The sequence below is a fragment of the Hemitrygon akajei genome, chromosome 28, assembly GCF_048418815.1.
Source record: "Hemitrygon akajei chromosome 28, sHemAka1.3, whole genome shotgun sequence".
NCBI classification, from domain to species: Eukaryota; Metazoa; Chordata; class Chondrichthyes; order Myliobatiformes; family Dasyatidae; genus Hemitrygon; species Hemitrygon akajei.
In genome coordinates, this window is record NC_133151.1 from 32,818,296 (window position 1) to 32,830,124 (window position 11,829).

General features: G+C 52.2%; 1 non-coding gene across 1 annotated transcript; it reads right to left on the reverse strand.

Moving 5' to 3' along the window:
- Positions 1-3,312: 3,312 nt before the first annotated feature.
- trnad-guc (transfer RNA aspartic acid (anticodon GUC)) lies at positions 3,313-3,384 on the reverse strand. Its single transcript has one exon. It is a non-coding gene; the product is annotated as a tRNA-Asp (tRNA).
- Positions 3,385-11,829: the final 8,445 nt, after the last annotated feature.

Consider the following 11,829-nt stretch of genomic DNA (forward strand, 5'->3'; position numbering starts at 1 on the left):
ACAGAAACTAAAAAGTAATAAGCTCTATATTACTCCCAGTGACACGTGTTAGTGCAGGGAGATATAGAGAGATACCACTGATGAATGTGTGGCTGAGGAGCTGGTGTAGGGGACAAAGATTCAGTTTCATGGATCAATGGGGATAACTACTAGGAATGATTGACAGAAACTGTTCACTCCCTAGGGTCTTCATGGGAAGGAACAGTTTTCTCCCTCCTAAAACTGCAGGGAATAGTTTTAACGTGACAGGTTGGAGGTTTAAAGAGGATCTGAAGGGTGAGGTGATGGAGGTGGATAAAATTATGTGAAACATACAGAGGTGAGAGAGATAGAGACAGTTTCCCTTCATGTGGGTGTAAAACTAAAGGGAATAGTTTTAATGTGAGAGGTGGGAAATTTAAAGGGAGTTTGAAGGGTAAGTATTTCACAGTGAGGTATTCCAAGTGAGCCATCAGAGGAGGTGTTGGACGCAGAAACACACAAAGTCTCTGGTCATGAACACTTCTCAGGAACCTGTCATTACTGTTTTCATCCTGCCCTGGTTGATCTTCCAGGTGTTGAGTCCATTGTTGTTTTCCATCTGTATTAATGATCTTGATGAGAACGTGGTAAACTCGATCAGCAAGTTTGCAGATGACACCAAGGTTAGGGGTGTGATTGACAGCAAAGGCGGCTAGCAAATCTTGACGTAGGATGTGGAGCAGGTGGCAAAATGAAAGAGGATACAATCTGGAACACACTGCCTGAGGGGTGGTGTAGGCAGGTATTTAAGGACCATCTGGATGAGCATTTGAATCACCAGGGCAGGGTAGGAGACACCCAGATTAGGGGTGCAGTGGACAGTGAGGAATGGAAACAAATGTTGACATGGGATGTGGACAAGCTGGAAAAGCAGCAGATAGAACTTAATGCACACAAGTATGAAGTGTTTTTGAACATAGGCTTAACATGAGAAATGTGTGGTTTAAAGAGGATCTGAGGGTTACAATCTGGAACACACAGCCTGTGGGGGTGGTGCATGCAGGTATTTAAGGACCATCTGGATGAGCATTTGAATCACCAGGGCAGGGTAGAAGACAGACCCAGTGCTGAGTTAGTGGAGACAGATTCTCAATGGCCAGTTTAGACATGCAGAATACACTGACTGTGAATGTTCAGTGGGAACCTGGAACACATACTTCAGGATGGACTTACCTAAAACACTCAGAACCCAGGACGAGGGACAATACTTTTGTTACTAAACAAAAGTATTAATGGTCACACAGTAAACCAAACCCCTCAAAAGGTGACCAAAATGCTCCCATTCCCTGTGCACCAGTAACAGTGCTTTATATGGGAAATTGGTGAAGTCCTCTGGTTAATATTAGGAGAGATGGTTGACAGCTGCGTCACAGTGGGAGGGTACAGATATCTTCTCAGAGGATAAGGGTTTCACTGGAACAGGCTCATAGGTGAGAATGAAGGTAACAAACCCCACTGCAGTGGAGGACTGCTGTCGTCAGGACAGAACAGAAACAACTCCTCTGGCCCATCACATTTATGCTCCTCATCACGCACAGCTATACTAATCGCACTTTCCTGCATTAATTTCTTATCCCTCCAAGCCTTGCTCACTGAAGTACCTGTGCATCTGTCTCTAATATTGTTACACAGTTCCCTGTATGTGGCATCACAGGTTGACAGGGTTGTGTGTTCTACCTGCCTTGTCGGCCAAAGAACTGCCTCTCATTGGAATTGTACAAAACTGTTTAAAGACAGATTTAAAGGGGATCTGAAGGGTACTTATTTCACACAGAGAACATCTGGAATTAAATCCCAGAATAGAGTCAGTGATTTATACAGAACTGAAACCGTCCCTTCGGTAAAACTCATCCACGCTGACCAAGCTGTCGACCTGAACTCGTCCCATCCGCCTGCATGAGGCCCGTGTCCCTCTCAACCTTTCCTATCCATGTAACCGTGCAAATATGGTTTAAATATTGTACCTGAGGCAGAGAGCTGGTGCGGTGAGGCGCTGACAGACACTCACTGTTCCGTGAGCAGGAAGAGGAGAGGCCGATTCCCACAGTGGAGCCGAAACCCCAACAAATAGAGATCGACTCCAACATCTGAGACTTTTCGCCCCGTCCCCGCCCTGGACTGTTTCCAGGGAAACGACATCGTTGACGATGTGACGTCAGCTCGTTGTGTTCTTTGACGATAACATCACGTTACTGGGTGGGGCAAAAGGAGCTGTCAATCAGTGGAGCCACTAGAAAACATGCGTGAATTGTAAATAGAATCGGTATGGGGTGAGGGGATTTCCAGGAACGGTGGCTCAAACAGGAACGGCAAAAGACGACGACACGCAGGCAAACACGGCGGCGCGGCCATTACTTGATTAGCCTCATTCCCTGCAAGGATGTTTGTGTCACTCCAGTGTACAGTGGGCAAGGGGGTTTATACTCCAGCTGATGTTGAAACGTTTAAATTTCTTACTTGGAGCACTGTGTGGAGTGATGACCCAAAGAACAGCTGCCTCCTATCTTTCAGCAGTCCTCCTCTTCAGATAGATGATGACAGGATCACTGTGGAGAGCCGAATTTTCTATGCAATTCAACAGCAGCCACAATCCATGTTTTCCTTTGCAAGACAAAAGGGATGCGGGGAGTGTGGAAGTTACAGCAAGTCAAGTTAATGTAGAATTTGGCAAGGAAAGTTTACAGAGAGTGTCAGACAACCCAGACAAGAATGGTCTTTGAGAGCTTAGTGTCCCTGTGCACAGCAGGGGACTGGAGCCATTTTGAGCACCAAAACAAGATGAGGATGCACACGAAGAGTTCCAGGGTGACAGTTAATGTTGGTTACAAGCATCAGAAATGTGCAGATGCTGGAAATCCGAGCAACACCCACAAAATGCTAAAGGAATTTAGCAGACCAGGAAACATCGATGGAAAAGAGTAAACAGTCGACGTTTCGGACCGGCACCCTTGAACAGGACTGATATTAGTCAGTTAACTTACTCCTCGGTGGGACTTTGCGGGAGTTAATAGCTGACAACAAAGCCCCGGTTTAATGTGCTCGGAGTGACGGAATCTGTTACTGAGTTTAACAACGAACGGTGATGAAATATAGATTCTCACGGGACAAATGAGAAAAGAGAGTGAACGCCCCTTTCTTCTCGGAAGACTCCACCGTCCCGGGCTCACAGCAGCCCGAGTTATTCCACCTTCCCAATGCCCAATGAATTGATCGCCTAAACACAAGTTCTTTGTCCGCTTTTGTCTTTTTAAGACAATATTCTTCTTGAAGAATGCCGCAAATGTTTAGCATCTCCCCGTCGGGGAATTGAACCCCGGTCTCCCGCGTGACAGGCGGGGATACTAACCACTATACTAACGAGGAACTGCAATTGAAAGTTCTTGGCATGCATATTAAAGAGTACACGTGGGTAAATAGATTTGTCCTGATGTTTATTGACTGTAATACTGGAGCCTTTCACTCGTGTCCTTCCCATAACACTGTCTCAGTTTTCTCGCTATCTCGCTATTATCGCTATTTCTCCAGCGATATAGTCACTTTTTTGTGTTCAAGGATTAGTGAAACGAAGCGTTCTCATTCGAACCCAACTCCGTGTTGTTGGAAATATCATTCTTAATCACAGTATATATATCAGATTTTGTTATGGTTCAAAAGGGAAACGATTTGTAGCTCATCGAATCCACTTCAACCAAACACTTCACTGAAAACTGGCTGTTGTGTATCTCCGGGCTGTCGGAGAAAGGCGACCTCAACTGGACACATCAGGAACTGCAGCAGACTGAGGCATCAGAGTCACCAGAGTTTGAAAGCAGTCCCAGCCACTGTCATACACCTACTGGAGACGGTTCAGCACCCGAGTCCCCTGCAGAATAATAGAACGATGGTGATATAATGCTGAACATTGCTGTCTTCCAGGTAACCGACGCAGGTTCGATTTCCGACGATCGTAGTTAGTAGACTTTTGATCTTCTTCCATCGAAACGATCAGATGAAAACCACTCACAGAATCCGATCCGTAAAGACTGCTAGCGTCCGGGTGCTCTAACCCTGCTAACTCGAGTACCAACTCCCGAAATTATTTAAATAGATGAGTGGGTGTAAAATTACTATTCACCCTAGGCTGACCGGTGGATCACGGATGGATTTGCTGTCCCTCACATTTTCCCCGGTGAACCGATCAGTACAGCTCCCTGTTCTCACTCTAATCCAGATTCCCACAACAAACCAGGACACATCAAAACATGTCGGATGATGTGTTCACACTGAGTGTGTCAGTCCACTCACTACCCACTTTGTGTAATTATACCCTGTGGGATCTCTCTCCTCATTCCCCGGCCCCCTCATTACGACATGATAAATAGGTATCTTATGGATAGGGGAATCAAGGGATATGGGGACAAGGCAGGAACCGGGTATTGATAGTAGATGATCAGCCATGATCTCAAAATGGCGGTGCAGGCTCGAAGGGCCGAATGGACTACTTCTGCACCTATTGTCTATTGTCTATTGACATCTGCAGATTTCCTCGTGTTTGCTCAATAAATTTAACATTTTATTGTGATTAACAAGTATAATATAGAATCAGAGTATCATGCAACCCTGACACAGGCTTTTCGGCCCACAGTGTCCGTGTTGGCAATCAACTACCGATCACACCAGAAAAGAGCTCGCTTACCAGCTATTGCCTCCAGTGTCTTGAGGATTTCAGTGCTCGTCCAGACAATTCTCTAATATTGTGAGTGTACCTGCCTCCACCAGCCACTCAGCATGGGTTCCAGTTTCCAACCACCATCCGCATGAAGTTCTTCATCCGATGTTCTCTAAGTTTACACACGTCAGGACAGTTTTCTACTGTCCTGATAGGGTCCGTTAATTTAATTTCACCTCTGACACCTCCAGAGCTCTCCTTGGGAACAATCGTCAATCCAGCGACCGAACGGGTGACCCCGGGCCCAGCCCGCTCCCGCTGCGCCACTCTGCTCTCGGCTGAACGTGGTGTTGCGCTGCTCCGCTGTGGACGTTGCTCATTCTTTTCTTTCATTGTTTTTATCTGTCGATTCCTTGCTGACATCACATCGTTTCCCTTGCTAACCGCTCTTTGTTGATTTATTTCACACCTTTCTCTCTGCCCGTGTCCCTCTGCTTTTCTTTCCGTATTGCCGTCTCCTGCCGCATCTTGTTATTATTTCTGTGTTGCGACCCATTCGGAGACCTCTATCGCGACACGTCAGCAATGAATGTGTTTTACATTATTTTAATAACCCATTTTCAGAGACCCTGCTGTCACATATTGTTTATCTTCCACCGTCTCTCTTCCGCATTCTCTTTTACCACCGGGCTGTTCTTCCAGATAAACATTAACGAGTCTAACAAAGGACAGCGGCTGAGCTGCAGGCCAGATGACCCGAATGACATTAATTTCCTCTGATGGCGTATTTTGCACCTTACGATAACTTCACTCTCACCTAGTTGTGATAATTTATTCAATCCCGATATCTCGTGAACTTCTCGGCCCCGTTGATGTAATTGAATAAATAACATAACGGCTGATGTGCTTTTCTGCTCTGCTGGTGTGAAAACTGTTGACCGAGGCTTTGGGCCTGCTCCGGGTGCTGCGGGAACGTACGTCAGTCCGAAAAAGGATGCTGTTGGATCGATTCTATTCTTTGCACGATGTGTTTTTCTTTCTCTCTCTTTCTCTGCGCAGTCACTTTTGTTTTTTTTATATAAAGTGTCCTTCCATTTTCTTGCTTTGCGACTGCCAATAAGCAGAGAAATCTCAAGGCGCATAATTTATAAATTCTTTGATAAGAAATGCGCTTTAAATCTTTGCAACCTCTCTCCTGAATAGATTTTGCCTCTATCATCGCCTGAGAAAGGTAAATCCAAACAACCCAACTCTCCTGCCGGTTTGAGGAAGGATAACTTTTACAAACAAGAGGCTGTGGCAAAGTGCATAAGATGTGTTCGGTCAGGAGAGCTTAATCAGCGTCGGCCGATACTCTCTGGTATAATCTCGTTCCCTTACAGGCTCACTGTGTCAGGGTCCGATCCGGAACCGCGTTCCAGGTTTTGATCCGGTCCGGGGGTTCCGGACTCCGGGTCCTGAAGTTGTCCCTCCCGTCACCCGTGATGTAGTTAGGGCCCTCCTGGTTCAAGGAGACACACCTGTAACTCATTGAGCTGCAGGTGTTTATAAGGGGCCTTGGGACTGGGACCAGACGGGTAGTCGTTTTGTTCTATTACACCGTCGGCTCCGAACTTGTCTCTGCATTCTGTTATCCCGTCCGGGCTCAGAGCTATTCATCATCATGGTTCTCTGCCCGTACCAGTACTGCCAGGTTTGGCCGCTCTCCCACCTTTCTTCCCATGCGCTGGTCCCGCTTCTCCGCTCGGTTTTGTGTTTCGCGCGGTCGCGCTTTCTGCCGGCCGTTTCCGAATTTCACGTTGTCATGGCTGTTGTCATGTTCCTACCCCTTGCCCCTGTCTGGCACGTCTGGCAGACCTGCCTCGGCCCGGCGGGAGTTCTGCCCCCTTCTCTTCCGCCCGAACTCTGGGATAGTGTCCGCACCCGCCTAGGGGTCCGCGTCCTGCCCAGGCCTCCGGTGTTTCCGCCTGGGAGGCGCCCTTACCCGGGATACATGCGGCCCGCCCAGGGAGGGTTCTCCGCTAGCATATCGCCACCTAGACCTGTCTGTCAGCCAGCCTGAACCCTGAACCCCGGGGACCTGTCTGTCAGCCAGCCTGAACCCTGAACCCCGGGGACCTGTCTGTCTGCCAGCCTGAACCCTGAACCCCGGGGACCTGTCTGTCTGCCAGCCTGAACCCTGAACCCCGGGGACCTGTCTGTCTGCCAGCCTGAACCCTGAACCCCGGGGACCTGTCTGTCTGCCAGCCTGAACCCTGAACCCCGGGGACCTGTCTGTCTGCCAGCCTGAACCCTGAAACCCGGGGACCTGTCTGTCTGCCAGCCTGAACCCTGAACCCCGGGGGCCTGTCTGCCTGCCTGAACCCTAGGACCTGTCTGTCTGTCTGCCTGAACCCCGGGGACTTGTCTGCCTGCCGGCCCGAACCCGGAGACTTGCCTACCTGCCTGAACCCCGGGAGCCAATCTACCTGAACCTGAACTTAGGCAGCCGCTCCGCTCCGCCTGCCTGAACTCTATCTGCCTGAACCCCAGCATCCCCATGGCATCCCCATCCTGTCCTACCCTAGTATTTCAGTGCCTGCGTCCTGCGTTTGGGTCAATCCAGCCGCTCTTGACAGAACGACCACCCCACGCATGGACCCAGAGGCACAGGCACTGGAGGCTAGTTCCCGTTACCCTGGGGTCCCCTCTGCTTTGGATATACCTCCCCACCCACCCGTACCGTCTCTGGCCCTCCAGCCCCGCTTTGGTCACCAGGAGGCTCCCTTGGAGGGGGAGGGGGTACTGTCAGTGTCCGACCCGGAATCGCGTTCCGGGTTTTGATCCGGTCCAGGGGCACCGGACTCCGGGTCTTGCAGTTGTCCCTCCCGTCACCCGTGATCTAGTTAGGGCCCTCCTGTTCAAGGAGACACACCTGTAACTCATTGAGCTCATAAGGGGCCTTGGGACTGGGACCAGTTTTGTTCTGTTTCCTGTTTCTCCGCCGGCTCCGAAGCTCGTCTCTGCATTCTGTTATTCCGCCGTGCTCAGACCTATTCTTCGACATGCTTCTCTGCCCGTACCAGTACTGCCAGGTTGGTCCGGTCTCCCACCTTTCTTCCCATGCGCTGGTCCCGCTTCTCCGCTCGGTTCTGTGTTTCGCGCGGTCGCGCTGTCTGCCGGCTGTTTCCGAATTTCCTGTTGTCATGGCTGTTGTGTTGGTCGACCTGGACCTATGCCTATTCCTATCCCTTGTCTCCGTCGGACGGTTCCGGCCGATGGGCCTGGCCCGGCTAGGGTTCTGCCCCCTTCTCTTCCGCCAGAACTCTGGGATAGTGCTCGCACCCGCCTAGCGGTCCGCGTCGTGTCCAGGCCTCCGGTGTTTCCGCCTGGGAGGCGCCCCTTCCCGGGATACATGCGGCCCGCCCAGGGAGTGCTCTCCGCTAGCCTCTCGCCACCTAGACCTGCCTGCCTGAACCCCGGGGACCTGTCTGCCTTCCTGCCTGAACCCCGGGGACCTGTCTGCCTTCCTGCCTGAACCCCGGGGACCTGTCTGCCTTCCTGCCTGAACCCCGGGGACCTGTCTGCCTTCCTGCCTGCCTGAACCCCGGGGACCTGTCTGCCTTCCTGCCTGCCTGAACCCCGGGGACCTGTCTGCCTTCCTGCCTGCCTGAACCCCGGGGACCTGTCTGCCTTCCTGCCTGCCTGAACCCCGGGGACCTGTCTGCCTTCCTGCCTGCCTGAACCCCGGGGACCTGTCTGCCTTCCTGCCTGCCTGAACCCCGGGGACCTGTCTGCCTTCCTGCCTGCCTGAACCCCGGGGACCTGTCTGCCTTCCTGCCTGCCTGAACCCCGGGGACCTGTCTGCCTTCCTGCCTGCCTGAACCCCGGGGACCTGTCTGCCTTCCTGCCTGCCTGAACCCCGGGGACCTGTCTGCCTTCCTGCCTGCCTGAACCCCGGGGACCTGTCTGCCTTCCTGCCTGCCTGAACCCCGGGGACCTGTCTGCCTTCCTGCCTGCCTGAACCCCGGGGACCTGTCTGCCTTCCTGCCTGCCTGAACCCCGGGGACCTGTCTGCCTTCCTGCCTGCCTGAACCCCGGGGACCTGTCTGCCTTCCTGCCTGCCTGAACCCCGGGGACCTGTCTGCCTGCCTGCCTGCCTGAGCCCCGGGGATTCGCCCGCCTGCCTGCCTGCCTGAACTATTCGCCCGCCTGCCTGCCTGCCTGAACTATTCGCCCGCCTGCCTGCCTGCCTGAACTATTCGCCCGCCTGCCTGCCTGCCTGAACTATTCGCCCGCCTGCCTGCCTGCCTGAACTATTCGCCCGCCTGCCTGCCTGCCTGAACTATTCGCCCGCCTGCCTGCCTGCCTGAACTATTCGCCCGCCTGCCTGCCTGCCTGAACTATTCGCCCGCCTGCCTGCCTGCCTGAACTATTCGCCCGCCTGCCTGCCTGCCTGAACTATTCGCCCGCCTGCCTGCCTGCCTGAACTATTCGCCCGCCTGCCTGCCTGCCTGAACTATTCGCCCGCCTGCCTGCCTGCCTGAACTATTCGCCCGCCTGCCTGCCTGCCTGAACTATTCGCCTGCCTGCCTGCCTGCCTGAACTATTCGCCTGCCTGCCTGCCTGCCTGAACTATTCGCCTGCCTGCCTGCCTGCCTGAACTATTCGCCTGCCTGCCTGCCTGCCTGAACTATTCGCCTGCCTGCCTGCCTGCCTGAACTATTCGCCTGCCTGCCTGCCTGCCTGAACTATTCGCCTGCCTGCCTGCCTGCCTGAACTATTCGCCTGCCTGCCTGCCTGCCTGAACTATTCGCCTGCCTGCCTGCCTGCCTGAACTATTCGCCTGCCTGCCTGCCTGCCTGAACTATTCGCCTGCCTGCCTGCCTGCCTGAACTATTCGCCTGCCTGCCTGCCTGCCTGAACTATTCGCCTGCCTGCCTGCCTGCCTGAACTATTCGCCTGCCTGCCTGCCTGCCTGAACTATTCGCCTGCCTGCCTGCCTGCCTGAACTATTCGCCTGCCTGCCTGCCTGCCTGAACTATTCGCCTGCCTGCCTGCCTGCCTGAACTATTCGCCTGCCTGCCTGCCTGCCTGAACTATTCGCCTGCCTGCCTGCCCGGACTCCGGGAGCCGCTCCGCTCCGCCTGCCCGGACTCCGGGAGCCGCTCCGCTCCGCCTGCCCGGACTCCGGGAGCCGCTCCGCTCCGCCTGCCCGGACTCCGGGAGCCGCTCCGCTCCGCCTGCCCGGACTCCGGGAGCCGCTCCGCTCCGCCTGCCCGGACTCCATCTGCCTGAACCCCAGCTACCCTTTGCATGCCATGGCATCCACATCCTGTCCTCCCCCTAGTACTTCAGTGCCTGTGTCCTGCGTTTGGGTCCATCCGGCCCCTCTTGACACACTGAGCCACAAAGTCAGGAGTCAGATCCAATTCTGAAGATTGCCTGAACCCCGGGGACTTGCCTGCCTTCAATAGGAAAGCAAAATAAAGATGAATTATGAAAGGAAGCTGGCGACTAATATCAAAGAAGGCACTAAAAGCTTTTTTAAGTATATAAAGGATAAAAGAGAGTTGAGGCTTGATATAGGACCAATACAAAATGATGCTGGAAATATATTAATGTGAGACGCAGAGATGGCAGAGGAACTGAATGCGTATTTTGCATCATTCTTCACAGTGGAAGTCAGCTGCAGTATACCGGCCATTCTAAAGTGTCAGGGAAGTGAAGTATGTGCAGTGAAAATTACGACTGAGAAGGTGCTCAGTATGCTTAATGGTCTGATGGTGGATGAATCTCCTCGACCTGATGGAATGCAACCTCGGGTTCTGAAGGAAGTAGCTGGAGAGATTGTGGAGGTATTAACAATGATCTTTCAATAATTGATAAATTCTGGCATTGTACTGGATGACTGGAAGATTGCAAAAGTTACTCTGCTATTTAAGAAGGGCACGAGGCAGCAGAAAGGACACTACAGACCGATTTGCCTGGCATCAGTGGGTGGAAAGTTGCTGGAGTCGATAGTTAGGGATGATATTCCGGAGTAGCTGGAGAAACATGACTAGATAGGCCAAAGCCAGCATGGCTTCCTGAAAGGAAAATACTGCCTGGCTAACTTACTGCAATTCTTTGAGGAAATTACAAGCAGGGTAACAAAGGGGATGCAGTGGATGTGATGCCCTTGGATTTTCAGAAGGCACCTGACCAGGTGCAGCACAGGAGATTGTTTAGAGAGATAAGAGCCCTGGAATAACAGGCAGGTTACTAGTATGGGTGGAGCATTGCTTGATCCGCAGAAAGCAGAGTGTGGAATAAATGCATACTATTCTGGCTGGCTGCCGGTTACAGTTGGCGTTCCACAGGGGTCGGTGTTGAAACAGTTGCTTCTCACGATGTATGTCAATGACTTGGACTATGGGATTAATCAATTAATGGCTAAATCTGCCGATAATACAAAGATAGGTGAAGGAGTGGGTGGTGTTGAGAAAACAGAGACCCTGCAGAGAGACTTAGATAGTTTAAAGGAATGGGCAAAGAAGTGGCAAATGAAATAATATATTGGAAAGTGTATGGTCATGCACTTTGGTGGAAGAAATAGACGGACAGAAAACTATTTAGCTGGTGAGATAATTCAAAGATGCAGAGATGCACAGAGAATCGGGAGCCCTTGTTCAGGATACCCTGCCGCCACCATCGTCCCCGTGCTGAAGAAGTCTTCAGTGTCCTGCCTGAATAACTACCGTCCCGTTGCACTCACATCCATCATCATGAAGTGTTGCGAGAGGCTCGTCATGAGGCGTATCAAGACCCTGCTACCCCCCTCACTGGACCCCCTGCAGTTTGAGTACCGCCCCAACCGCTCAACAGACGATGACATTGCCAATCACCCTCCACCTGGCCCTAACCCACCAGGACTAGAAAGACACATATGCTCAGATGCTGTTCATAGACTTCAGCATTGAACACAGTCATCCCTCAGAAACTGGAAAGCTGAGCCTACTGGGCCTGAACACCTCCCTCTGCAACTGGAACCTAGACTCCCTGACTGGGAGACCTCAGTCAATCCGGATCGGGAGCAGCATCTCCAACACCATCACACTGAGCACGGGACCCCCCAGAGCTGTGTGCTCAGTCCACTGCTGTTCACTCTGCTGACCCACGACTGTGCTGCAACGCACAGC